Source organism: Cuculus canorus, chromosome 9 (genome assembly GCF_017976375.1).
Source record: "Cuculus canorus isolate bCucCan1 chromosome 9, bCucCan1.pri, whole genome shotgun sequence".
Classification (NCBI taxonomy): domain Eukaryota; kingdom Metazoa; phylum Chordata; class Aves; order Cuculiformes; family Cuculidae; genus Cuculus; species Cuculus canorus.
The window spans coordinates 19321632-19349107 of record NC_071409.1 but is presented as its reverse complement, the minus strand read 5'-3'; the positions used below and the strand labels follow the sequence as shown (position 1 = coordinate 19349107).

At 36.9% G+C, this 27476-nt stretch overlaps 1 protein-coding gene across 7 annotated transcripts in view; it reads left to right on the top strand.

The window, feature by feature from the left end:
* The window catches only part of NLGN1 (neuroligin 1), a 386535-nt gene that overhangs the window by 280755 nt on the left and 78304 nt on the right, over nt 1-27476 (top strand). The window lies entirely within an intron of this gene.

Here is a 27476-nt window from a genome sequence, read left to right as displayed (position 1 = left end):
ACAAAATTGTCTCAAGTTGCGTAACTCCAAGTGTACAACTTTTTTAGGTTTTTTCATTAGTCATTAAAATTTTTTGATATCCAATTTTCTTTATATATTTTCTCATCTTGTCTACGTCCAATCAGTGTAATTCAAACTGACTCTTCTGAAAGTGGCATGAGGGTGGATATGATTAATTTGAGAGCAAGCTAGGTATCAGAAATGTCATCATGGCTGTCTTTCAAAAGTAAACACACACATGGTGAAAATCAAATTAGGAGCAAAATCCTAGCATTTCAGATCCAGTCATTTCCACTTTCAGGAAGAAGTATGTTCTCTGAAACAAGAATTTGAGTAAGTAGCATATTGTGCGTTTTGGTTTATATTCATTTTTGACAGCTGGAGGGTTTTAATTTATTGTTGCTTTATTTACATCTTTCTTAAAGTTAATTTACTGCCTAGGAAAATGTTAAACTGGCACATTTGGAAACTGAAATTGTTTCACTGTATGAAAAAGGTGGGGGATATAGGCAGCAGTGCTATTCCCACTGTTCTGACAGATGTTGCAAGAAGCATCAACCCACTCATGGTGACTGTCTTGGTGTCAGTATCAGTTTCATTTCTTTGGCCTGCTAAAGAAGTCTGGTGATGCAGTTACTCCAATATCTGCTGCACCTGAATGGACAACAGATCTTATCTTACCAGTAATTTTCTAAATCATTCTTCGCTGAACATAAAATCCAGTGGCGTTCTGTGCTGCATATCCAAATGTGTCTTTCTGCTCTATAATAGCATAACAATATAGTTCTTGATTTTTATTTCCTAATGAGCCCCCAAAGAGACTGGGTTAGGCTTTACCTCTACAGATCTCCTCTTTTTCATTGTTACTGTTCCTGGTCTGCTGATGTAGAAGTCTCAAATATCCAGAGGAATGCCTAGGGGAGAGAGGGGAGTAGCATGGGTAGTCAAGGATGAGCAAAAAGAAAATTTGATATTATAAAAATATGCTGTAATATATCACCTTTGAAAAAAAAATGCAGGTAGATTCAACATTCTGAAAAACTGCAAGCACAATTCTGAGGAGTAGAAACATCTTTAACAGGTGGAACTGAACTGGAGGAAGCTGTGTGTCCATCTCATCCTCTGCTGCACTGTGTGGCCGGGGGTGCTGAGAGAAGATACCTAGAGATACCTCGAGGCTGATCATAGATATTTACAATAAAAGCCGAAAATTACCTGTTCATTTTAACAAAAGACTTCAGCTTAGAAGCTTATGATTGAAGGATCAAAGCAATGTCTTTGCTTTTTCTTTTACCCATAATATCTGCTAGTTTTGTTCATCTATATCCCTATCAGTGTACAGTCACAACTTGAGGGGTGCTCTGGTTTTGTGGTGGAGACAGTACTCTTCTTGTACCTGAATTACTCCAGTAGCAGACAAATAGAAGTACAATTTGAGACAGTTTTGTTTTCTGATGAAAGGAGTAGAGAATGATGAATTGTTGCGCGATAAATTTCTTCTGAAAATCAGCTTTTCATCTTGCCGGCTTCCATCTTATAAAATGAGGTAGGATTTGCAGTTTGCTTCACAGCTATACAGATATTTTAAAGGAAACTACTCGAGGAATAATTTTTCTGTCCTTAAATGATTTACTGTATTTAATAAAATAATGTTTTCTTTGTCCTTTCCTGTCCCAAAAATGATAAGTTGGGTCATTATCACATCAGAGGCCTTTTATTGTTATTCCAAACCATCACGTCATCTCTGACACATCTTGGCCTATGCAGTTGCAGTGACTGGTCCTTATGAATAATTAGTTTTTCTTTCAGAAGTGTGTCAGTACAAGATGGCATATGTGCTTTGTATAAAACTAGTATAATGTATGTATAAATATATAATGTATTACAAGTTATAAATATCAGTACATAAGGGGTTCTTTTTCTTAGCAGAAGCTTTATGAGATCACTGTGTTCAGTAGACATTAGTTTTGCTTTGTATGCGGGCAAGATTTGCCCGCTGTGACTTGTCAGTAAGCCCAGTGTCCTCTATTAACGCTACATTAGGGATATTGCCACTGACTCTATGTTTTATTTTCCACTGCTTCACTAGAGATTAATAAAAGTAGTTCTCTAAAGTACTCTTCCACTCCCCTTTGAAAGCCCAATTCTGGACAATGTATGCAACAGGGAAACAAATAATGATAATGATTTTTCAGGGGACTTTGCCTTCCGTTGCTAAAGCTAAATATGTTTAAATAGTGAAAGCTGCCAATTTGAAACCTCCTATCTGTTCCTGTAATGAAGGAAAGAGGGAATTTAACCCTAATAATTTACTTCTTTCCTGGAATCAAATGAACTTGCTATCAGTGAGGGTGTACTGGTCCTAACCAGGAAGAATGAACTTGAGAAAATTACCACTTGACATTGGAGAGCATTGTACAGATTTTACCAGCACAACCAGAAATTGAAATAGAGGCCTCAAGAGCAAAAGGTTTAATAATGCTGCAAGTCTGTCTAGCAATTTAATTTAAATAATGTTATAATGCAAAACACCAGTTACTAATTACTGCAAGGAAGGAACTGCAATAGAAATTTTCAATAGTTTGTTATTATGCTGTGGCAATATTATGAGATTGGCCGGGTCTTGCAATATAAAATCCTGTTTTGAAATTGATTTTAACAAAATAAATGAAACACGCAGAAAGCCTGTTTGGAGTGGACACTTAAAAGAGGAATGCAATACTTAGAAATAGCATGAACTGTCTAGCTTTCTAAGAATAAATACAAGAAAAATGTCGAATAGTTTTCATGACACAAATAGGCTGCAATTCTGCATAACGCTGAGCTCAGGTTGTGACCCATGTCCTGGGCATTTAGCTCCCTCTCTCAAAGCCAAGTTTGTGAAGCACAGCTGTGTGACTGGCTTAGTTTTATCAAAAAAAACCCCCATGATATTATTGAGCTGCAAGGTTGTCTATAAGAAAAAGCTTTGCAATATAAGAAAATAAATAACGGAAAAGTGAAATCTTGAAATGATTATAGTAAATCTACCATTCAAGGGAAGAAGTACTGACATGAAAAGATATAAAACTCCAGAAAATGCCAGGTCAGAAGGTTGCAACTGTGCAAGACAGAGGATCAGCCCACGCTAACATCTGCAGTGCTCACCCAGCCGCCCTGGGCTGGTGACTGCCCAGCCAGCAGGGACTCACTAGTGACGGGTGGGTTGATAATACTAGTGCTCAGCCTTGTAGCACGTGAGCCCAAGCTGTTATCTTTAGTTAGTAACTAAAATTATTGTTTACTCCTAAAAGCTTCTCTGAACCTGCTTGCAAATGTCTGCAAAAACTAAGCAAAATAGATGTATTAAATGGAGTCAGGGGACTGAGGTTTGAAATCTGGGAGCTCAGGTTATATCACATTTCTCAGAGAAAGAAGAAATAGCAACGCTGTAGGTAGGCAAGGTAGCAGCAACAGCACTGTGCCATTACTAATGCTAAGGAAAGGAAGAATAAAAATATGAAGTGAAGTAGAAGAATAAAATATGAAAGCAGAAAGGCTTATCATTTATAGTATCTGCATAACGCCTAAGCATTAATTCGCGAGAGGAGTTTCTGTTCTTGAAAATGGTTTTGAGGTTATTGAGTGAAAAAATTTAACCTTGTTGATGGGGGGTAGAACGAAGACAATGTAAAAAAGCAGACACTCTAAGAAAGCCCAGATTTACAATTTTTCCCACACCTCTATGAAACCATTTCTTTCCATTTTTGGAGAGTGACACCTGTGCTGGGTGGTTTTTTTTAAGGAGATCTCAGGCAGATCTGCCATGAGATGGCATTTTTCTCTCTTGTTTCTAGCTCTATACTCTTATTAAGACATTACTGGTTTTGCCTCAGAATGACTGCTGACAATATCAACTAGGAAATTTGGAGTGTGAACGCCATTTAAGCCTTTCCTCTTGTCTTTGTGGTGTGGGGTAATTTCCCTGGGTGAATTAATTTGCAGCAAGGTAAGACACAGCTTTCAGTTCTCAAGGGTCAGTTCTTGAGCTTAAAACAAGATTTTTCTTTTGTTCTTTAGAAAATTGTAGGTTCTGAGGGGAGTAACAGGATTCTTTCTGCCAGCTTTTCAGCAAGAAGGGAACCTCATTACCAGTTCTTAATATGAAAAAGTAAGGAGTAAGTTTGAATAATGAAAAAATTGAACAGCTATGGGATAGCACAGCGTTTCAAAGAGGTGCAGTACCTTGTACAAGATATGGCTGAGTAATAATAGTAGCACCTGTATTACTTAAATCTCTCCTTATTTATTAGTGTGTTATAGATACGGTGTGGATGTATAGATATAAACTTTATAATTATGTATGTCTGCATGTGTACATATACATAGCGTTGATGACCTTAAGTTGACTGTGTTAACAAATACAGAGTTAAGTCTAGATTATAAATGTTACAAAAGTCTCTTTCACTTTGAGGAGGACTAATAGTGGAATAAATTAAAATATCACGGAATACTGATTACGCATCATCACACACACTCAATACAAAAAAATAAAATACTTTTTAAATTGGCTTAAGCATTGGTATCCCCACATCCCAGCTGGAAAACTGCAGAACAGGTTGAAGTGTTAACAAAAGGTTGGTTATTATTTCGAATACAATCCATCATCCAATATTCATTTGACTGCTGTGACATTAAAAACATTTCAAATGTGTTGGATGGATGAATACTGTTAACTCCTTAGTAGAATTTTTAATTTTTTTTTTTAAGATTTGGATAATCTTTTATACATAAAAATACTGGGGATTTTTTGAGTTTCCTAAGTGAGCTGCTTTACTCATTTGGTCACTGACAGCTTAAGAAATCAACTTGTTTCTTAAAACATTTTTTAAAGCAGATAGTAATTTTATGACATGGTCACTTTTTTTTTTTGTCTTCTCAGCTATCGAGAGCTGTGCTAAATCCTAAGGTTTTGTTTCCCCACTGGACTGTCTGTCTCTTTAAATGAAAACTTGCTGTCTGTTCAGGAGGTGTTGGAGAAGTTCTCACTGGGGATGTGCTGTGACCTTGGTGTTGTGTGCCATTTGTGCTTCATTAAAAGGTTGTAATGAAGTTCTGCTGCACACAGATTGTAAAAGGTCAAGCAGAAAGTTGGGAGCCAATGAGGTTGGGAAGAAAAATTGTGCTAGCAGCAGAGGTTGAGGGATTCATTATATTGATGCTATGGGGTTTTCAGCAGAGTAATAACTGAGTTAGCAATAGAATGTAAATCTTCTCAGCCACTTAGTCTGAGCCTGCTTCCTCTTGATTTGTGGGGATATATTTTTACTAGAGTACGGGAAAAGTCATTATGCTTTCAAGAAAGCCACTGGAACTAGTTAATGCATTGTAAGTAGAAAGACAGAAGATAAACAAACTGTATGTGGCTCATCTGTAAAATCAGGGCATTGGTGATGGAAAGAGAACGTTTGTAACAAATGAAAATATTTATGTAAATGTTTGGAGTTGCTGCACCACATAATTATAGGTTTGCAGGTTTTGGTTGGTGAGTTGTGTTGTATATGCGTAAAATACTGGGATAATAACTATAAGGGCTGTCTTAGTGGTTCCTAGCACCAAAAGTCCTATAGACTTCATCATTTCCCCGTTTCCCTGAAACATACATAACCTGTCGTTGCAAACGTATGCATGTTCATCAGGCAGAGCAACCTTTAACAGATCACATAACTTCCTTGCGTTATAATTGACTTGAAATTAATTTAAACTATTGTGCTTTATAAAATACAATGGGACAATAAATCTAAAATCCAATTGCCATGCCCTTAGCAAAAATAGGACTCACTAAAATGTATGAAACAATTTCACTTCCCAATTCTCTTGTTATACTAAATTATGTTCTAGCATAATTTGTCACAAGCTGCACATAGAACACAGTTATGTGAAAGGCTGTGGGTTTGTTGTACTTTTATAGTCTTGCATGCAGGATTTTCCTCAATTGCTCTATAAAATTAGAGTTTTTTTGATACATAGGGGAAAGTTAGCACTATTTAATCGTTCTCTGTGTTAGCAACCTGATTTCCTAGAAAGTAGTTTCTGTAACGTGGAAAAGGGACCAACCTGGCATGACCAATCCCAGACAGTTTTTGTTAACTACTTAAATATGCAGATACTCTCTTGAGGAAATAAAACCCCAAATATCTCTAATTCTCCCCTAAAATGTATGGGAGTCACTAAGAGTCTTTCCATTGCTTTTGGTTATAAGAGCCTGCAATGTTCCCAGATTGTCTTCCAAAGACACATCCCTATATTTTTACTAAAAAATTTGTATTATTCAGGGAATTGCATCCAAAAACAGGAAAGCTACGCAAAACCTAGTATTAACTTGACTGTTATCTGCATGGAGGCTCCTCATTGTCTGTACTTGAGTGCTATAGGAAGGGTGAAGCCCATTACTCGTAAATAGCCCTAAAAACCTAAATGTCAGTGCTCATCCCTTTTCTTTCCTGGCAGGTGATCTTGTAACTAATCTAAGGTGTCAATTACAGCCAGCTTTGAATAAAGATACTCAAAGTATCTGGAGGAAAAAACTGTGACTACAACAAGTTATTTGGCATCCAGTCAGCTTCTATCAGATCACTGTAAATTACCTGTCACATTATTCCATCTGTGAACATGCTTTGTTTCAACATCCTCAGCTAAACAGTTACATATTTTGTACCTTTATTCTGTCACGCTTTCACACTTGCTATGCAGCTCCGTTTTGTTCTAGAAAACACCATCTCTCTACAGACTATGATAAAAGAGTTCAAAGAGGTTTTCAAACAAAGCTTTAATCCATATTGGAGACATATTCTTTTGTGCATTGATTATGTTAAGGTGTTTAATTAATCAGCAGACAGTATTTTAATAGAGAAAAACATTACTGAAGAAATTATAATGAAAAATTACAGAAATTTCTTTTTAACGCCAGTTTGAAGATTTCTCTTCACACACACACTTCCTCACGCTCACACACACCCTCTGCTGATGCTGTGGACCTGTGACAATCCTACTAATCCAAGCATGTTCATCTTCGAGGCTTTTATGTTTGTTTAGTCCCAACTTCTATCATTTGTTTATATCACTACAACTGCAAATTTCAACTCACAGATTTACACAGTATTTCTCTCAAAAATTGAATGGTCTTCTATGCTGGTATAGCCCCTTTTCCTTAGGTACATTACAGAACCAAATCCCTGAATTCTGTTGCAGTGCTTTTGAGCCATGTATCCTTTTGGATGCTAATTCAGAGACTCAGTTTGTAGGTTTTCAAGTACAGTCTCAAGAGTCAGGCTCAAAGAGACTGTCTAATTTATTCCTCTGTCCCAAGCAGGGTCAACCATACTTCTGTCATACCTGATGGATGTTAACATCCATCTTTGTAAACTTCAAGAGAGGAGATGACTGTATTTAACTATCCTTATCATTTTTTCCTAATTATTAGCCAAAATCTCTTGCTTCACTCTTATTCCTAATACTGTCTTCCTTGAAGGAGGGATTGATTGGAGGAGTCATTTACATATTGGCAGTCTGTTATCAAGTCTCCCTTTTATAGGCTCTTCCTCAGCTTAAGCATTGTTTCTTGTCATTGCTGCTCCGTCCTGAACAATTCTGTGAAGGTGGAGTCCAAAAACAGAGGCAGTACTCTACCATGCTTATTAGAGCAGAAAGGATCATTCTTCTTGTCCCAGAGGTGATAATTCTGTTTGGACATTTTGTTTTATGAAAAGGCTTCCACTGAATGTGTGAGCTTTGGATAAAGACCAAAATGCAGATCCATTCTGGGCTGTAAGGGTACAGATTGCATTTTATAACTTCATGCTTGATGCTTCCCTGTCATTGCCATAGCAAATATATTTGGTTCTAAAGCTAAGGACTCTTAAATTCACTGTCTTGAAGCTAAAATACATTGATGTATTTACCTTATTTAATCTAAATGAGGCACAATCATCTTAATTAACTATAAACACTATCTTCAAAACTTCCAATACTGCATTTTACCTCTTAGCTGGGCTTCCAAGAGTTAAAAGTCTGGACTGTGCCAATATAACTAGCATATTCAGATACAGGCTTTGTTATCTTTACCCCACCTGCTCTGACTTTCCTGTTTAGGGTCCATAAGGATGGAAGGAGTAGAAGGCTGTAGAGAAGTAAAAATGAAGAAGTTATTAAAGTAATCAGCTGTCGCTCTGTTTGTTCACATAAGGCAAAGCTCTGTTCAGTAACTAACACCTTGCCTAATTATTTCTAAATCAGAATGATACTTGGTTAAGGCATGATTTTTGGTGTCACATTGTATCTGGAAACTTACTGGCATTGAAGAATGTAAGCAGCACGGTGATTATAATATTTGCTATTTATATTAATCTTTCAAGATGTGCTTTGCATCAGGTGACAAGGCTTTTGCTTCTATTTATCAGTTCTCTGAAGCTGCAGATCATTTATTTTCCTTTCTTTTGTATTAGATTGTGTTCGTAATGTCTTTGAATCATAGAATCACTAGGCTGAAAAAGACCACTAGGATCATCAAGTCCAACCATTCCTATCAGCCACTAAACCAAGTCCCTTGGTTTAGGAAATGCATCTTATTAATGCACACTTTGTTTAGTGTTAAAGCAGATGCAATCAGAAATTTGGGGGCATATGATGAAATGTGATCTATAATGGTTATGTTTCAGCACAGTCATAAGTTCTAGTTTAAGTCATATTTATTGGTTACTTCAGGAAAGAAGTGGTGAAGAATGTGTTATAGTATTGCTGTACATCTGGTGTAGGATCCTCTCACCATCGCAAAGAAATTTTGTTTTATGTGACTGTACCCTCTGTAGATGGTGTTTAGTGTAGATTGGAAAAAATTTACTGTGATATCCAGAAAGAAAGAGGCAGCTATGTACTGTTATACCAGTTTAAATCTCTGGGAGCTGTTGCTGACCTGACTAGGTGAAATATAGTCTGTTAGTCAATTTTTTTGCGAAGTGGTGATGGCAATGAACTTGCAGTGTTATGGCTAGTGTTAAATATAGCATAGTGGCCCAAATAGAATATGGTTCTGATGAATTATGTTGCAGAATTCAGATCTATGTCAAGTTCTCCTTTTCGAATCATACACAATATTTTATAATTTGGTTTTGCTTTTCAAAAATGCATCTCATTTTTTTTTTTTTTTCCCCAGCAACAAATTGTGCTAGAGATTGAGTCTTGGAAAATGACTGAGCTTCTGTTGAGGCCAATTTTTGCAACAGTATGTTAATGAAGCTTGAAAAAAGTCTTCATTTTCATGTTGAACAACATAATAGTTAGCACTTCAGTGCCCAAATTATGCAAGTGACAGAGGAAGGGAGAAATCAAGAGCCCTACTCCCAAAGCAGTTGAATTAAATAGGCTTCAGATAGTATTGAGAATCTGTTCCTATGCTATTTCTATTATTAGATGGAAAATTCTTTCCTGTAGGGCATTGTTAATGAGCCAATAACTTTTGCCGTTATTCATTATATTCCCCATCACACCCGTACTCCTCAGGATACCCACCTTTTGCGCCCAGCCCATCCATACTGCTGTCCCTACTGTATTTCTGCTGAGAAATTTAAAAGGGAAGGGTGTTACATTTAATGTAATTTAACAGCTTTAGCTTTACTCTCTCTTGTGGTGGTCTTCCGAAGATCCCTGAGCTTTGAGAACATCCACTTCTTCTGGCTATTGTGAGTCTGTTGGAGTTTTGTCGTATTGTGGAAGGATAAGGCCCTTAGCTGCAAATACTCATGCTAGCAAAGTGCTTTGCCTCGCCCTTGTTTAGTGGGAAGCTATTGCAAATGGATGTTTTTATTTATGAAGGCTTGTCATCATTCCTATTGAAATTTAATGGTGTATTGCTGTGAGATGGGGTCATCAGGCCACTTATTAACTTGGCCAGAAGAAAAATAAAAATGCCTTTTGGGCCCCATCTGCAATATTTCTTGAGTACCTGCTATTTAATCACATTCCTGCTGTGTTCAGTATGTCAGTTATCTATATTATGTATTTTATTTAAGTGCATAGAATAAGGTGTGGTAATGATTTATACATCTCTAGTAATGTATTCCTAGCTTCCCTATGGTATCTGAAATTACTGTGGCTCAACGGCATCGGAGATACTTATGACACCAAAACACAAGTTGCTGTGTTTTATACCTTTGCTGCTGGCACTGAATTTCTACATGATTACTTAACCAATTAAAACTAGTTTATTACTTTTAATTACCTGTCTAGTTTACTTTGTTTTCTAATTTATCAAATCAGACTGCAATATTTTATACATGCTTGCTTTGTTACTAACAGACAAGGCAGCCCCGTGCAACATTGTCTATGTGCAGCTGATGCTGTCTGTGAGAACAGCATTGTAAGAGTTGGGAGGAACGTTTTTAAAATACCGTTTCAAGGGTCCTCGACCCAAATTGTGACTTGTCTTATAGTTTAAAGTGCATCCCAGGCTGTAAATAACAATATTGGCAAAACACCATATTAACATCTGTGAGAAATTGCATTCTTTTCTAGAAGCTATTATAGGAGAGTCATTTTACACTTATTTCCTTGCTGAATTACAGCAAAATTCCTTGCTGAATTTACGGTTGAGTAAGAGGGTGCTTTTCTCAGAGCTGTGTACTTACTTCTGACAGTCTTACTGATCGAAGTGTGTGTGAACACCAAGTAGGCAGAGCAGGTGGAATCTGCAGGGCTCCAACCGTGCATGGACATGTGCACTTCTCACAGCTTCTCCACCTTCCTCTTCTTTTCATCTTGAGCTCACGGACTGTGTGTTTCCAACTGTTATCTATGATTTCATTTCTGGAGTTCTGGACTAAATTCTGTATTTCCTTTATGTTAATGAAAGTGTTTTGACCATTTCCTAGGCAAACCTCAGGGTTAGTTCTTGGTTCTTACTCTGGACCCCTTAACAGTTGTCAAGGCAACTGACTCTTCTTTTTCTTCCTCTTTCTCTTGTTGTTTGCTCACTACTTTTCTGGAAGTCCTTCTTTGAATTCATCCTGCTTTCTGTGAGAGTTCCATACAGCTATGTCCTGGCTGCTTTCTCTTTTCCCACTGCGCCTCATCTTTGATTTGTTTCATTTGCAACTAACTGAAATAACCAGTTCTGTGATACTGAATCAAAACCCTATCTATCATCCTCTTATCTGTCCAAACTACTACCCCAGCAGCTCCAGAGATCCTATGTGACTGTTTAGTTTTAATCAAAATCCCTCATAACTGAAAGAAAATGCTTCCTCCTTTTCCCTCCCCCATTGCTTTCTCTTTTCTTCCTTAGCTGCTGCTGCTCTCTCGCCTGATGCAGATGGACAGTTCTATATTCTGCCTCTAAAAGCTTATCTTAAATGACTTATAACACTTGTAAATAATAACCCTACAAGTGTGAGATCAGCACTTTAGGTATATGGAAAGGTTTCTAGAATGTCTTTTAGTTTGTCTCTCTGAGTTCTCCTTTGTTTTATTCCCTTGTTGTCTTGATTATAGCCAAGGTTTCAAATTAGGCCAACCTGACAGACTTCTAAATGATGTAGTGAAAGTAAGTCAGATTATACTAATAACAGACTGCATGGAAACAATTCCTCTTTGGAGACATTGAACTGAGAGCCTTGTTTCCTAGGATTTTGGTGACAAACTGAAGCTGAAAGTCAAATGAAATGCATTCCATTAATTTTCAATAGTCTTCTTATCTGTGCACCTGCACGCTGTTAGACAAAGAGGCACTGCACATCCCTCCTTATTGCATAAAAAGCGTTACGCTGAATCCCGCAGGCTGATGTGGACCTTGCTCCCAAACCTAGTAAAGCTCTTCAGTATGGGCTGAACTTGAACTAAAAGGGATTGCATCCTTGAAGAGTTCGTACTTAGCATGTTTTTTTTCTAGTTTTCAGCAAGAGCACTCAGCAATTGCGGCCTTGGTGGCTTCAGAGAAAATATTTCATGCAGTAGCTTGTGGAACGTTGAAGTGAAACAGCCAGTAAGTCTACAGGGATAAGTTTCCATCCTGACATATGATGCATTGTTAAAATGAGTTTACATTGGTCAGGAGCACCTGTAATACACAGCACTCAGAAGCCTGCAGTAATCACACAGAAGAGTCATGTTTATGGCCAAGCTTCAATACATCACAGAATCTGCTTAGAAAAGGGAAGGGGAGGGGTAATTTGCAGTGTTTGAGGTACTTGGGTATGAATTGCACTGTTCTTGTGTGACTGACAGAGCTCAAGAAGAGGAGACTTCTTTTAAAACTTATAAACAGAAATATTTCATGCCTGTTCACATACGTACAGCCAGTTATTCAGTGCTGTGTGATTAAAAGTCAAGAAAAATGTAAAAACATATTGATGCAATGACCTCTAACGGTAAGAAGTCCTTCTAGAATTGGCAGCCATCAGACCTCAGAAAACTCTGAACTGTCAGTTGCAACTTTTAAGCAGCAAATTTCCCAGAAAATAGACTATTAATCAGTTTAGACAGCAGGAGATTTAACCAATCAGAGCAAAGACTGGCATCTTTATCAAAATACACATTTTATTTACTTGCACTCATAGGTGATGTGGGCTGATTTGAGTTGAGGTAGAGCCTTCTAATTTGAAATGTTTCGAGTACAGACTTAATAGGAGCCAAAGGAATTTTTATTTGATGGTTCTTCATGGATTATGTATATTGGGGTGACTCGGGGGGGAGGGGTAAGGAACCCTACTTATTTGTTTGTTAGTAGTTCACAGAATTGGAGACTGCTTAAGGCTGTGAGTGTATTGGCCTTTCTCTAACAGAAACACTATCACTTTTTATTTAACATCTCAAGATTAAGGCCTTAATAAAGACACTTTGATTACACTTCTAGTGCTTTACCTGAAAAATAAACCTCCAGGTTTATTAGCTTGGCGTCATTAGGAACATAACAGTCACTTTAAAAAGCAAATTGAAACATATTTTGCAGGGACAAACAGGATTCAGCCACGGCTGTTGGGAGATAGGTACTGTTCTTTTATTGTGCTTTATGAGAAGCCAGACATGAAACTTGTAGCATTTTCAAAGTACTATTAAGTGAGTGAGGCGGAATGAGAAACAGGGCAGAGAGCTTTGGGAGAATTTAGGGTCACTTGGTTAGAAGCAGTAGCTTGCCCGTAGTTTAACGAGCTCTGTTGGCAGACAGCCTATAGAGGTGCATTCTAGTCCGACACAGGAGAGGGAGAAGAAAGCCATTTAACCCACCCAGCCAAAGAAGTCTATACATGTGGTCAGCAACCATGGGGCACTATCCAGTTTGTTCCCTCCCTGCAGTGTGTCCAGACTCTAATGTGTAGACCTGTGGGCCAGGTTCCCTTCGCAGAAGCGTGGGTGCCTGGCACTGTTCAAGATACCCTGCACCTGGAAAGACAAATACAACACAGGAGTTAGGGGGAAATCCAAGACTTTTGGATCAGCAGCTGAAGGTGGAGCAGGGTAATTTGCAGACCCTGAAAGAAGGCTACACACCCAAATCTCACCCTTCAGATGAAATCCTAATCCTATAGGATTAGTGGGATTTCTATTTGAGAAGGTAGGAAACATCCAAATTTCTGAAAGGGGTAAAATTACATAATAACTTGTATTTGCTAGCCAAAGCATGGGTTTAGGCAGCCAAAGTTATCCGGGGTTTGTGGGTTTTTTTTCACTAAATAGCTATCCCAGCATCTAAGTTTATGGCACATATACAAGGACCTTATCCTTCAGATTTTTCTGCTAATGTAAACTTGCGCTAATTGACCTATACAGTCTATATTGATACTCCACTATCTGCAATATAATACAGTAGGAAGAGTAGAGAAGAAGCAAGTGAATTCCTCCTACCAGTTTTATACCCTACGTGTGAGTTCTCAAACCTGTTTTGGAAAACCAGATCTACCTGCTGAAGGAAGTAGTCGTCACCTGGAGCATTAGTATTTTGACATAATTACTAATCCCTTCTGCCACTTCCAGGAATGATTTGTCTCATGGCTGTGCCAAAGCGAACTTATTTCAGATTTCTTACACACACTAAGCATGCATGTTTTTTCTTTCATCATTAATATATTTTTTCTGTCTCCTAGCTTACCCGTAAAAACTCATCTCTTTCAAACTGCACAGTTTTAAATTATAGGAATGAAATAATCAGTTGCTTTAAAACTTATCATTTGAATGATAAAATAGTGCATGAATATAACAGATGATAAAATATAACTTTAACTGAGCCTGACCACATACTGTTATATGTATACTATGTTTCTCTCTGTAAAGTACCTGTAGATGTTTTCCTCATTTGGAGTCTCTAGTGAATCTTTGCTACTTTGGTCCTTTGTTTATGATTTTAGCAAGTGCCTATGGTGAATAATCTTGCATCTAATTCCTGTGTGTACTAGGGCTTTTATGGTTTTTATTGTTATAATTCTGGCAATATAGCTTCATTTCCAGTTAGTCCAAAGGAACGTTCATCTTTGCCTTCTGTCCATCATCTTGAAAGTTCAAATTGTTGGGAGCAGCCTTCTATTTGTGGGTGAATGCTTTCATGGATATTCTCGTCACCGAGGGCACTTGGTCTTGCTGAAGAAATATTATCTCCAGTGAGGCTCATCTCCCTGAAATATTTTCCCATCTTCTATGATACTGAAGACAAAGTAAACTACCCAGCCTTGAAAGAAAGCATGACAGCATTTTAAGCTTATTATTTTAGTTATCATTAGGGAGCTTCTTGTGAGTTCATATTTGGATTTCTTTAATGAAAATCAATGAGAGATTTTAAAGCATTTTCAAAACTTATTAGGTGTAATACAACCTCATTGAAAACTGGGATGATGCCAGCGTGAGTAGAATAAATATAATGCGGGTGTAAAGGAGACGAAAATGCAATTGCATTCTTTTTAGTTCAGCAATTCAAATCAATTAGCTGCCACTTTATGCTCACATGCAGGAAAAACATGGGGTAAAGGAACACTGTTTAACCCCTTCTCATGTCTCAAAGACGTTGCCTAAAACTCAGGCCACTTCTTTCTGTTTCTGCAGCAAGATCTTCCAACAGCTACAACTCTTTCTCACTCAGGAGAAATGCAGAGGCAGCCTTGCAGCAAGAGCAGTTGGGAAAGGGAGATAAACGTACTTTTTATTTTAATGGTACATGTTAAATCTCCATGTGTGAGTTCTTAGGTTTTAACCAGCTACTGTAGTGTTATGATGAAGAAATAACAATACATCAGGAGTATAACCATGTAAATGCATTCTGTGCACTTTTCTGCTCTTCTCTTTATTGTTGTGATTGGGGTTTTTGTACCAGATAACCTCACAGATTTCACAGGAGTGCCTCTTAATTTAAGTGAGATCAGGATCAGTGGTATCATACTTTGGGGCCAATTTCACTGGTTCTTCTGCTGAATTGTGCTTTTCTAACTTCACAAAATCACTTTAATTCCAGTTAAACTATTTCATGTTATCAGTGACCTCAAAATGTGCTACCCTGGTAATACGGGATAAGGTTAAGACTTTCCTCTCAGAACTAGCTTATTGAATTAGGGGGCAGATTCTGAGCCACTGTAAAGTGGCATAATAAAAATTGATCTTAGGGGAGCTATGCTACTTTGCATCGAGCGAGAACATAGCCCTTCGTAAATCTTAATTCTCATTTTTTTCATTGGCTGTATTATTGTAAGGTAACAATTAATCTATAACATACATTTAGCTGCTAGTGCAATGGAAATCCTACAGTGCAGTACAAATCAGAAGCTAGCAGAGGCTTTAATTTAGTCAGAGACAGGCTTTGAAGGCAGTCAAAGAGCCACTGATGGAGTTCAAATGCTCTTTGTCTGGTGAAAATGAAGAGCCCATTTGTTCTGCCTTTTTACATTAGCATCTTCTACCTTGCTGGAAGAAAAGGAAGAAGAACTGTAGTCCCAAGCGCTTGTTTATACCAAAAATCAAGTATTGAACATAGATCTTACCAAAAGTTTAACTGTATGGTAAAAAGATGCAGCTAGCAATGGCATTTAACAAGTTTTACAGTTTGGATTGTTTGCGCCTCAGAAGTATTGGGTAGCAAAGCAACAGTTTCTCCTTTTATTTTCCTTTTATTTCTCCCATCACGCCATGAGCACTGCAATGCAGTGCCATGACAAATGTTGCCAGCCAAAGATTGGGGGTTGAGAGCTGCCGGCTACCAGGCAGCTCCTACCAAGGGGAAGATATGCAGTGCCTCACTTTCACAGCCATCAGACAGAAGACCCTCAACACCTGGCAAGGGACTATTTGTCTTCCAAAAAATTCTTTGATAGCTGTTGTTACTACCTAACGACAAGAGTAGTTATGTTCAGAACACCTGATTATAGGACACACAGAGTGAACTAGTTTGCTTCTCAAACAATAGGAAAACATCTTAAATTTTTAACTAAATACAACAGTTCCTTTTGGATCAAGTCATTTTTTGACTGTTTGTAAGGGTGTCCCTGCACTAAACTGAAGATATTTTCCATTCTATACCCGTCTTTGGTACCTGATAATAGCTAATATGAGGTAAGCATCTCCTCCCCACCTACCAGCAACTGTTTCAGTAATTTGGAGAGGGAACAGGAGTCGAGGATTCCCTTCTTTTTTGCTTTGTGGACAGAAAAATAGTTTGTGCAGCACACTTGCTCTCCACAGAACTTTGTTACTAGTTTCTCTTAAGGACATCGCCCCATTCACCTTGCAAATTACTTTTATTCTTAGCAGGGTTGAAAGAGGGTTCCAGGCATACTGCTTTTAATACTGAATAGATACAATTTCACCTGTACAGCATCCAGTAGAAAACAATGCTTTTATCATTAGTTCAACCTTTATCCCATGGAATAACATTATGTCCATTCAGTGTTCAGTGCTTTTGAAGAGTCCTGTTTTGCTGATTACACCTGTGCAAAGCTCAAGTGGCAAATTAAGTTCAGTTATTATCTGTTCACTTCCCTTATCTATCTGTTTCTAGAGAAAGTTGTTATCTCGGTTTTATCTCCTTCACCTTCAACTATTTTTAACCTAGAATCTCCATAGTGTGCTCATTAAAGGGACTATCCAATTATATTTAATATAGATAAAGACTTCTTTTAAAACCTGACAGCCTGCAGCTTGCCTACATGTCTGTAAGGGCAAAACAATAGCGTATCTACACAAAGCAGTACTAGATCAAATGAGGACTGTCTTGACATGTTTCACAGTAAAATCCGAATTCTTCTTAATTTTCCTATTCAGACACTCCACTAAAGACTAAGGTGTCTTTCCTTTTCCTTCATTAACTCTTTAAGACCAGTATATGGTTTTACCCCACCCTGGCTAGGTCTATACCCCTCTGCTAACCCTAATCTTGATCACAAATTTCCACCATCGATCCCATGCCTCAGTCTGCCTTAATCACTATATACAGTTGCTTGATGGAAGATCATTTCACAGACTGGGTGGGGAAACAGGCTACTATTTACAAGTAAACACTGGTGTCACAGACATAACTTTAAATGGAATACCTTTAAGTGAGAATATGCAAGAATTACAATTTTCTTATAACATTTTTCCTTATTCTATTGCTATCCTTAAAATTACCATACTTAATAATTTTTTTTATTAAACTGTTACTATGTTTACAAAGTAGACTGGAGGATTTATGTAAATGCATACATAAATGTGAGTGCATATGTGCATTTCTAGCCTATTACACAACACTTAATAATGGACAGACCTTGGGGAGGCATATAAGTTTATGTGGGAAGTGGAGCTGTAAAACTTTTAGATAAAGACACAGCTACTTGTCTGAAATCTCCCCTGCAGAATAAAGTAGGCCATAGAAAAGAGATGGCTTTATTAAAGGATGAATTTATTAGTTATGCTGCATAACTTTGGAGCTTTTGGGTTTGTTTTCTCTGATGTAAATCATGACTGTTTCATCCATAGACACTTAGCAACTATGCTATTTTGCTTCAGGATGATTTCTTAGGGACTGACTAGACTGATTTCCAACAATAAAAATCAGCTCTCCTGCATTAAATTTTAAATATTTATATGTGAATGAGTGTACTGTTTCAATAAAAGACACATTTAGATACTTTCAAAGTAGATTTAATAAATATGAGCCATATTTACTGATGTAAAGCCTGAAAGTTATAAAGTAAAAGAAATTATAAATTAAGGGACTTTTTAAAAAATACTGTGGTCAGAACTAAGGTACCAAAATATTATCCCACCAATGTCTACTGTCAAGGGTTGTTGATGGCGTTTAATGCTGCAATTTCTTCCCAGAATCATAATTTTTCCCATCACTTTATAATATAGTAAAACAAGGTACCGTCATCATGTACATCAGTCAGGAAGGAACTGAGTATACGGTAGAATGTCTTGATTACTTGAATTGTCAAATTATCCAAAATTTAATCAGATCTACAGTTCTTTGGCATAAAAAATTCTAGCTGATTCAACAGCAATTCACTGTACTAAACAGACAGAGTACACTTTGTAACTGCAAGAAGGCTCACTGCTCCTCATCAGCCAAGACCTTTTACTAGAACTAGGATCCGTGAGTGTTTCTCTTCCAGCTGAATTGGACCATCATACCTTAAATAAATGTGTTGAGTAGCCTTTGAGAATCATTTATGCTTTTTTCAAAATGTGCTCACATGAAAAAAGAAGCCTTCTTGCAGTTACATAGTAAATATATTTTGTCTGCTTAATAAAAGAAGCAATAAATAAATTTTTAAGATGAAAACAGGACACCAAACTCTGTACTTGTTCCAGCTTAAAGGAGAATTTCTTTCTGGGATAAAAGTCTCTCATGTTTACAGAATGTGCAAAAATGAACAAATATAGTGAACTATGAAAATATATAGTCTATACCATAAATTGGTTGAAAACTGGACTACAATAAATTGGCTGTATAATTAATTGCATACATTTAGTGCCACCTATATGCAAGCAATGGTGCAAGAAAGTTAAGATGTGCTCCTGGAAAATATGTCGATTGAACTCACTCTGTCAGTAACATTCACCCCCAAAGTAATCTCAAATAAATTTATTCAATGGGAAGCTGCCAACCTAATAAGTTATTGTCTTCTAATATAATGACATAATATTATTTTATCCCGTAAAGAGTTCTTCCAATTAGCTATCTTTACACTAGGACACAATAGTAGCTTTCTATCATATTGCTTTGAATGAGATTGTTGCAATTAAACTTTTGAAAAAACCTTCATTTTTCTATGAGAAAACTTTAAAATCAAGCCTAAGAAATCATGAAAGTTATTATATAAGTGGTTGTTGGCTTGTCACATTTTAATTTTAAATCACAGAGAGCTTGAGCTGGCTTTTATTTAATTAGTTGTATCTGCTTTATACTTCATTTTCTGCAAAGCACTTGCAAGATTTAAGTCTCGGTATTTTTCCTATTGAAGTTGCTTTTGTTATTTCCAACACGGCTTTGTACTTGAAAGATGCCAAGTGTGATCTTGTTCAGTGTTGATTTTAACTTGCTACACACAAACTATGACGTTTTTACAGGAACTAAGTTTCAGTTGTAAGTAACTACTTCTGTAGAATGATTTGTAGTTTAGATCCAAGTACTAGAGAGCAAGCTGATAATCCCGTCTGTGCCTCTTGAATGTAGAGCCACAAAACTGTTAATCTCTTCATAAAAGTTTTGCTGTATTACTGAAGGATACAAAATACTTACATCATTTCTCTGAAGATGGCATGAAGTAGAAACGTGTAGTCATGCCCAAGACAAGTAATCCAGACTACCAGTATTTGCCACAAAACCAATTAAATGGGCGTTTTCATTTTTCAGTGTCTTTATCGCTCCATATTACTGTTAGTGGTTTTGAATTCAAGCATCACATGCTATATAAAATCTTGTATTTTAAGAATATATGCTCATATTTGGTCCTTGTTCATGGCAATAAGAGTTGCATAGGAATGTTCATGCAAATCACTTGACAAAGTAATTTTTGAAACAAATGCAAAAACAAGGATACAGGTAGGACAGGGGTACGTCAGCAGTGATTAAAATGGTTATAAGGCCTTGATCTTCTGTCTCCTAAGCCTCAATGGTTAATAGACAAATAATGCAGGCATCCATTATAAGACTATTATGGCATTAATGCTGCAAAATAGGGAGAGGAATTATGTTTATGGTAAGTCTGAATCTAAATGTTGACTCTTGAGGATTACTACGCTATTGCGTTCTGCCCTTTAGAGAAAAAACAAGTGCAAATACTATACAGATATTATACCTTGTAACAGCTCCCCTCTTGAAAATTGCATGCAGGCTTATCTGGTGTTTTGGCTTCAGAGTGGATCGATCCATATCATGTTAGAGTTGCTTGTAGCATAAATGTTTCCAATGTGCATTCATAAGTTGAAAAAAACCCTAATCAAATAACCCTGTAGATAAAATTCTGAATGACCCCACTAGGGTCAGAATTTCAGCTCTGGAGTTAAGGCACCAAAGTGACTGCTCCCTATACAGAGCTCAAAGAGAGATGTTTCTCAGTCCTTTCTTTAGATTATGTATTCTTCTTCGCACAGAATATCACCTTCAGTGTCTAATCATCAGTTTTCATCTGAGAATAACGAGACAACGAAGCATCTCACAATGTGATTGCCAACCTGCAAAGAAACTCTTTTTAGATTGAAAATATTATAATTCGTTTTCAAGCTTTTCAAGGAAAAGACTTTAAACACATCACTGATCACTAAGCGTTGTTTAAGTTGTTCTATAATTTGAGGTTCCTTTTTATGACAGATATGAAATAGATCTCAAGTAGGCCATAGAAAAAGAATACCATCTCTTTAAAAAAATCAATAGTATTCAAGGCCCAGGATGGCCTCTGTGCTGAGATTAATAAAGCTTGACAATATATTCTGAATGCAAGCAATGACTTCTATTACAAGGGGAAAAATGAAAAAGCTGCTGTTACTGACATAGTCAATAGATTGCACCTCAGTGTATACTGTACTTTCTACATTTTTAATATAAATGTGTTCAGTTTCAGAGATGGGAGTATGATCAGCATTCATTTCACTTGAGGCAATAATGTGAGAAGTTGTGTCTCGTGTAATAAATAAATAACCTGTCTTTAAAACCATTTACTCAGATTGCTTTTCCCAAATGCTTATTTAGAGGTGTTCTGTATAGTGTCATATACCAAGACAACCATGTTATAAGGATTTTTTAAAACACAGTTTCTTTATTTTATACATAATGTAATTGTTCATGGAGTATATTTGTTCTGCTGGTTTTAGAAAGAGTATAAAGGCAGTCTTGTGTATGGTGGGATGGTGGTATAAGTTGTAAAATGTGGCTTGAGGACCCCTGTTTCTTAGGGGTCTTAGTGGTATTGAAGACCTGCTAGCAGAGGCCAAAAAGCTTTCCATCATTGCTGGCAATTGCTGAGACTTATCTTTTTCTTCCATCGTATATTTGTGGACCTGAAAGAATGGAAGAAATTATTTTTTCTCTATAAATACACATATTCAGATCTTCATAGTCTTTGTAGCACTCGTACTAAGAAATTATCTTCTCTGTGTAGATGAATCATCTTAGATGGCACTTAATTATAAAATAAGATACTGAGTTAACTCATGCTTTGTGCAGTTACTTCTCTTTATCTGTCTTGGCAAATGCATTCATGTGAATAAAACCATTTTAATCTCTTCAGAAGGATAAGAAAGGAAGTATATATTGCATTGGTAGCTTATAAGAACCTAAAAAGGAGAAATAATCAGCAAACATTGAATTACTTCTAAAAATACATAATATTGAGGGAGGTTTTTTGTTCTCATCCGATGTCTGACCATAACAGATTTTTCTTTTAACATAATCAGAACAATGGGCCTGATATATCTCTTAAGCCCTTTTATATCAGCTCAAATGCACTGATTTCATTGGAGTGATCCTTGATTTACACTGTTGTAAGGAAACAAGAATCAGGCTGTAATATATAAGGGAGAGAAAACATAACTGTCTTGGACTTCTAGAGACTCCAAGTACAAAATTGAGGAGGATTTATTTAGAGTGGCTCAGGGGTTGTAACTAACATAACAGGCTCTAATGGAGCATGGGAAATTGAGGCTGACTGGAAACAGTGTGGTTTACTGTTTCGTGGCTTAGCTATCCATGGCTTAAGGTGAAAACTCCATTGGTTAACAGGTAGACACATTTCTGAACATAGTTTAAAGGAATAGGTGGAGGAGGTGTTGTAATACCATTCACATTGATGCATCCCCAAGGCTGTGCTCTTCTAGTGCCAGACCTGGCTGGGAACTCACAAAAAAATCCTCCTCACCTGAGACCTCCCACTTAGATGGCAGATTTTGAAGTTAAACCTAAAAGTTTATTCTTCCTCTTTTCAGCAAAGAAAATATCCTTTCACTAGTAAGGGTGTTCTGTATAAAGTCTTCTGCAATACTTTCTTTAGGTCATACAGGGAAACCTAATTTAGAAATATTACAGAAAGCAAAACTTACCATTTTCTGTGGTAGAACTCAGCACTGATCTGATTGCTTTTGACTGTGATTCCAGGTTATCTACCTAATTTGTCTACACTGTTATTACCAACATGTGTTTTCCCATGAGAAACATATTAATTTGGTTGCTGCCCTGGGGAAATCTAAACAAAATAAGATTAAGTACAAGAATTCTTTGTCATAAACTGGAACACTATGTACGCAATAAATGGCAGGCTTGTATTTAGAAGAGTATTGAAATCAAAGTATTTTCAGTTTTCACTTTCCAATATAAATTGCTCATTTCAAAACATAATGTTCTGCATAATTAGCACAATTTCAGCATCTGGGCTGTGTACAATATGTTAAGTAATGAGGTAAAAGCTATGAGTAGTAGAAACAATGAAATAAACTGGTGCCCACCTACATTGCTTCTGATGGACAAACTCACTCCTGCATTTTCCATTTTCTGCTAGAGAGAGAAGCTGTTTTCCTGGTGCTTTTTGCCATCTTTCCTCTCTTTGGCTCTTCCACGGGCACAGAAATCACCAGAACTGGAGCAACGGTGACAGTTTTGATGGTGACATAGTTTCCATCTTCTACCTCCCATATAGCAGGGTGCCATCGGAAAACTCAGCCTTAAGCTGCAATTAGCAATTGCCCACTCATTTAATCTGAAGCGCAGTCATCTAACTAATGACAGCATTTCTTCATCTGGAGATAACACGACAGCTAAAACGGGATCTGTGAATCACACCATGCATGTGCATGAAAAGATTATTTTAATTTCTAATTAAGTGAGTGTGTCAGGCCAGCAAACCTGAGACCCCTTCCAGCTCTTTCTAGTATGGAAGGACAATATAAGAAAAACCCTTAGCAAATGCTCTTGTGCTGCCCTCTGTATGGTGCCTTACTCCTTTCCCTTTACTTTGCATTTAATGAGTAAGCAGACAGCAACTTAATTGTGATAGCTAGATAATGGGTGCCGTACAAACTTGTATATTATAATATAACATAGAGACGCTGATAGTTAGCTTGTTCTCCAAGTAATTTATGAAGATACAGAAGGTGTTATGGAAAATAGTGATTTATATGGATAAAAATAAACTCTCTAGTTTCTTCAGTAGACAGATCCTTTATTAGATCGTGTCGGGGTTGTTTTAACATAAAGAAAACTGTATAAAATCAACTTAGGATTTGTTATGTTGAAAAAATAATTTTGATATGTAATTTTTGTTGACGAATGGTACAACCATTATTCGTCCTTTTTGTTTTCATTTAATTCCTTTAGTTCGTAAGTGTGGTTTTGATACCCATGACTGAACTTCAATAAAACTCAAGTGTGAGTTTCAAATATTACTACAAATTGCTTAGTCATTTGGAATTAAAGTGGGAATAAAGAGCCTGGCCAGCTTCTATGATACCAGAGAACCAGTTAATCAAAGATATCAAGCTTTTTAAAGTACAGATTTATTTCTTCACATCTTTAAAGAAATAACATCTTTTTAAAACATGATTTTTATATTAAAAAGTGGGGTTTTTAAAAAAAAAAATGAGAGTGATGCTTTACAACTTTACTGGACTTTGCTAGCATGCAGGCTCAGAAGAAGTTGTTGCTTATCTAATTTTACATACCTTGAAAGCCATTTTGAAAAATAGGAGCCATTGAGTAATATTTTTACTTGTGCCATAAATTGGAGAGTTATTTGCATACAAATGAAAATTCAAACCAAAGTGCACTAAGAAGTAACAGTGCCCTAAGTTAAGGATCAACATTAAAATATGACCCCAAGTTTCCACCCTGAATTAAACCAGAAATCAGAAGATATCTTGTATTGGGAGCTATCTTCTATGTATTTGTTGTTGGGGTTTTGGTTTGTTTGTTATTTTAACTCTGAACATATTCACAGAAGGATGAAATTATTCACTGGTCTTTGAGATAATGCCTGTAAACAATACATTAAAATCTTATGATTGATAGTATCAAAAGCACATGAAATATTCAGTAGATAAATCACATCAACAAGTTGTGTTTGTAACCTGTAGCAATGCTAATTCAGAAATGTATACTGCGATGTGTGAAAAAGCACATTACAGAAGATGAAAGTGAACTCTCCGTACCTTTTGTTAACTGATTTTTTCAATGTTGTTCAAAAGAGGCAGTGGTGAATTCTGGGACAATAAAATCAAGGCTCATCAAAGAATGATTTTGGCCTTCTAAGAAAAAACAAAACTTCAGTGAACTGGAGCAAGGTGAAAAAACCTCCAACGCTTTAAAACACTGTAACAAATTCTGAGACAAACTTGTACAGTCAATATTGGAGTGCAAATACAAAAGCAGCCATTTTAGATTTAGAATACTAAACCAAATCTAAGCTACAGTGGTCAAGGCAACACCTTTAGATTAAAGGTCTAAAGAAGGTGTTCCACCTACAGGGAGTAGATGAAAAAGCTTCCAGATGAAACAGATTGGAAGGCTGCAAATGAGATATGTAATTTTTATTAAAAGAGATACAGCAATTTTCCCTTTGGTAGGGCCAGCAGATGAAAGGACTATGTGCAAAGTTTTTAGAAATAGAATGTGCTCTTTAGAACAATTTCTCCTTTCAATTCTTCAGTCTCTGAACCACTATAACTTCAATTACACATTTGCTTCTTTCAGTGAACACTTTTCTCTGGGTTCATGTTTGGTATTTTTTTACCTTAGCTCACTTTGGTAGTCTTTAAGCACCGCTGTAGTCCTGTTGGCTTTGTGCCTACTTAAGTACTACTGAATCTGCATGAAGATTGTTGGATCCGGCTGAAGGCTGATTATAAATGAGTACTCAAACCTCTATAAATGGACATACCGGCTATTTTTATTGAAATTAAAGAACAGTGACGTATTAAATTACATGAATGAGTTGCAGATTGAGTAGATTTGTTGACAAGCTAATATCATTACTGCTTGAAATTGCATCTCTACCACAAGATCTATTCCCTTATATGTAGGCCATCATAGCAGTTTCAGTGAAATTGTGCTTATATGTCCCTGTTTAATTTGTCTCAGATAAAGTAGTTCATTGGTGGCACCAACCTCTGTCCTGATTGAAGAGTGAGCAAAGATAATGTCGGTGCATCTAAACCGTACAAGGCTGCTAAAGAAAGATTAGTCAGACATATGATCAGTGGATTTTCTTTGGCTGCCCAACACAGCTTTTCTCTGCTCCCGAGGGAGGTCCTCCTAGAAAAAAGATGTAAGTCTCTGAGCTCTTTATTTTCAGCGATCCAGTCATATTTTAATGGGGGGGGGAAGGCATTAATTATACCAGAACTAATGGCATCTTTTCCTTTATTTTCTTTTTATGTATTTAAATATCTCAGTCTTTAATCAGAAAGGAGATCAAGACCCTCTCCACCTTTCTCCAAGCTCCTTTTCCTCCATGCAATCCTTGTTCTTTCTTTCTTGAAATTTTGAACGGATACACCATTGCAAACAAGTAAAATTTAAAGTCCTAAATTGGTTCCTATTTGAGACCTGCCATTAGAAGTGCCTTAACTACAATCAGCCCCCACAGTGCTTAACAAACTGCTATGATTACTTTGATTGTACCAGGCTGCAGTGACAACGTCAGGCTCCCAGGTTAGTCCTGCAAGAATGATTCAGTAGATACCAGAGAAAGAATGGGAAGAAGTACATAAAGATCAAAATGGAAGTCAGTAAGAGGAAATTGCTTATAGAGAGGAGAGTGAGAGAAGGCAGATTATCACACGTTTTTGAGAGAGGGTCCAGTGCTGCCAGAGCTAAAGTAAAAGTTTGTTTGGGAGTGGTGTAACAGACCAAACAGATTCATCTTCAGTCTGCTCTCCGATTGAAGTTAATTTCTGTATGCAAAATTTCTACTGTCCTGCTTCCATGTTCTATCACTAATATTTTAATTTAATTTCTCTCTGAGATCTCTTTATTAACTGAGCCAGAATCCTTCAACAGCTCTTCTCCAGAAGCAGAGTGTCCTTTCTTGGGGGCTACATAAACTGGCTGACTGTGTCTTTCATGCAACAACGAATCAAAATTGGTGAATCAGGCAAAGTTGCTGCACGGAAGGGAATAATCAGCCATTATGGAGTCTGCTGGGTTGGATAATCTTAGTCTTCTGCAGAGATGCACCCCAAAACTTACGTAAGACATTCAGATCGGAGGCTCAGCCTACACCTGTGGAAGAAGTTGTTAGAGATGCTTAACATCAGTTGCTCCCTAGGAAGTTTAAGTCCTCTCAACTGTAACTGCCTCTTGAATGAAGAAGGATCTATATGGAAAACAATAAAATATTGCCTTTATGTTATTAGTATTCTGGAGAGATTACACTAGCTTGTATTTTATATTTTCGATATATTACACAGTTAAACTTTATATAACACAGCAAGGATATCATAGCGATGTTTTAGAGGCTAAACTCTTCTCAGGGGTAGATAGGCATAGTGTCATCAAAGGTGATGCATCGTGCCCATTTCCTGTCTGATTGCATTGTGAAGAGGAAATCTCGTTTAACACAAATTCTGTCCTTCTGTGATGTCCACGAATGAGGGTAGAGTACTGGATTGGACATGAAATCAGTAATATTAGCAGACACGGACTTTTAATTTAAGACTATGTCTCCTGCAGACCTACTTAAAACTCATGCTTTGAGATCTGTGGGAATGTGAGTAGATTAAGATATTATAAAAATTAAATAGCCGCACATTACCCTCAGCTAGGATGTGAAGTGTGGAAGATATGTCAAAATTTGAGGGCAAATAGATTTCATTTCCATCATTTTGCAGATAGTCTTTGAATTTTGCCAACTGTATGTAATGCCACCACATGATTATCTTTAATTCAGTCTACTCTGAGGGGTGTTCAAGGGAGCTGCTAAACTACTATTAATATCTCAGTGGACTCGCTGTGCAATTTAGGGTTGGCAACAATTCTGCAGCTGGTCAAATATTTACTATAAGGT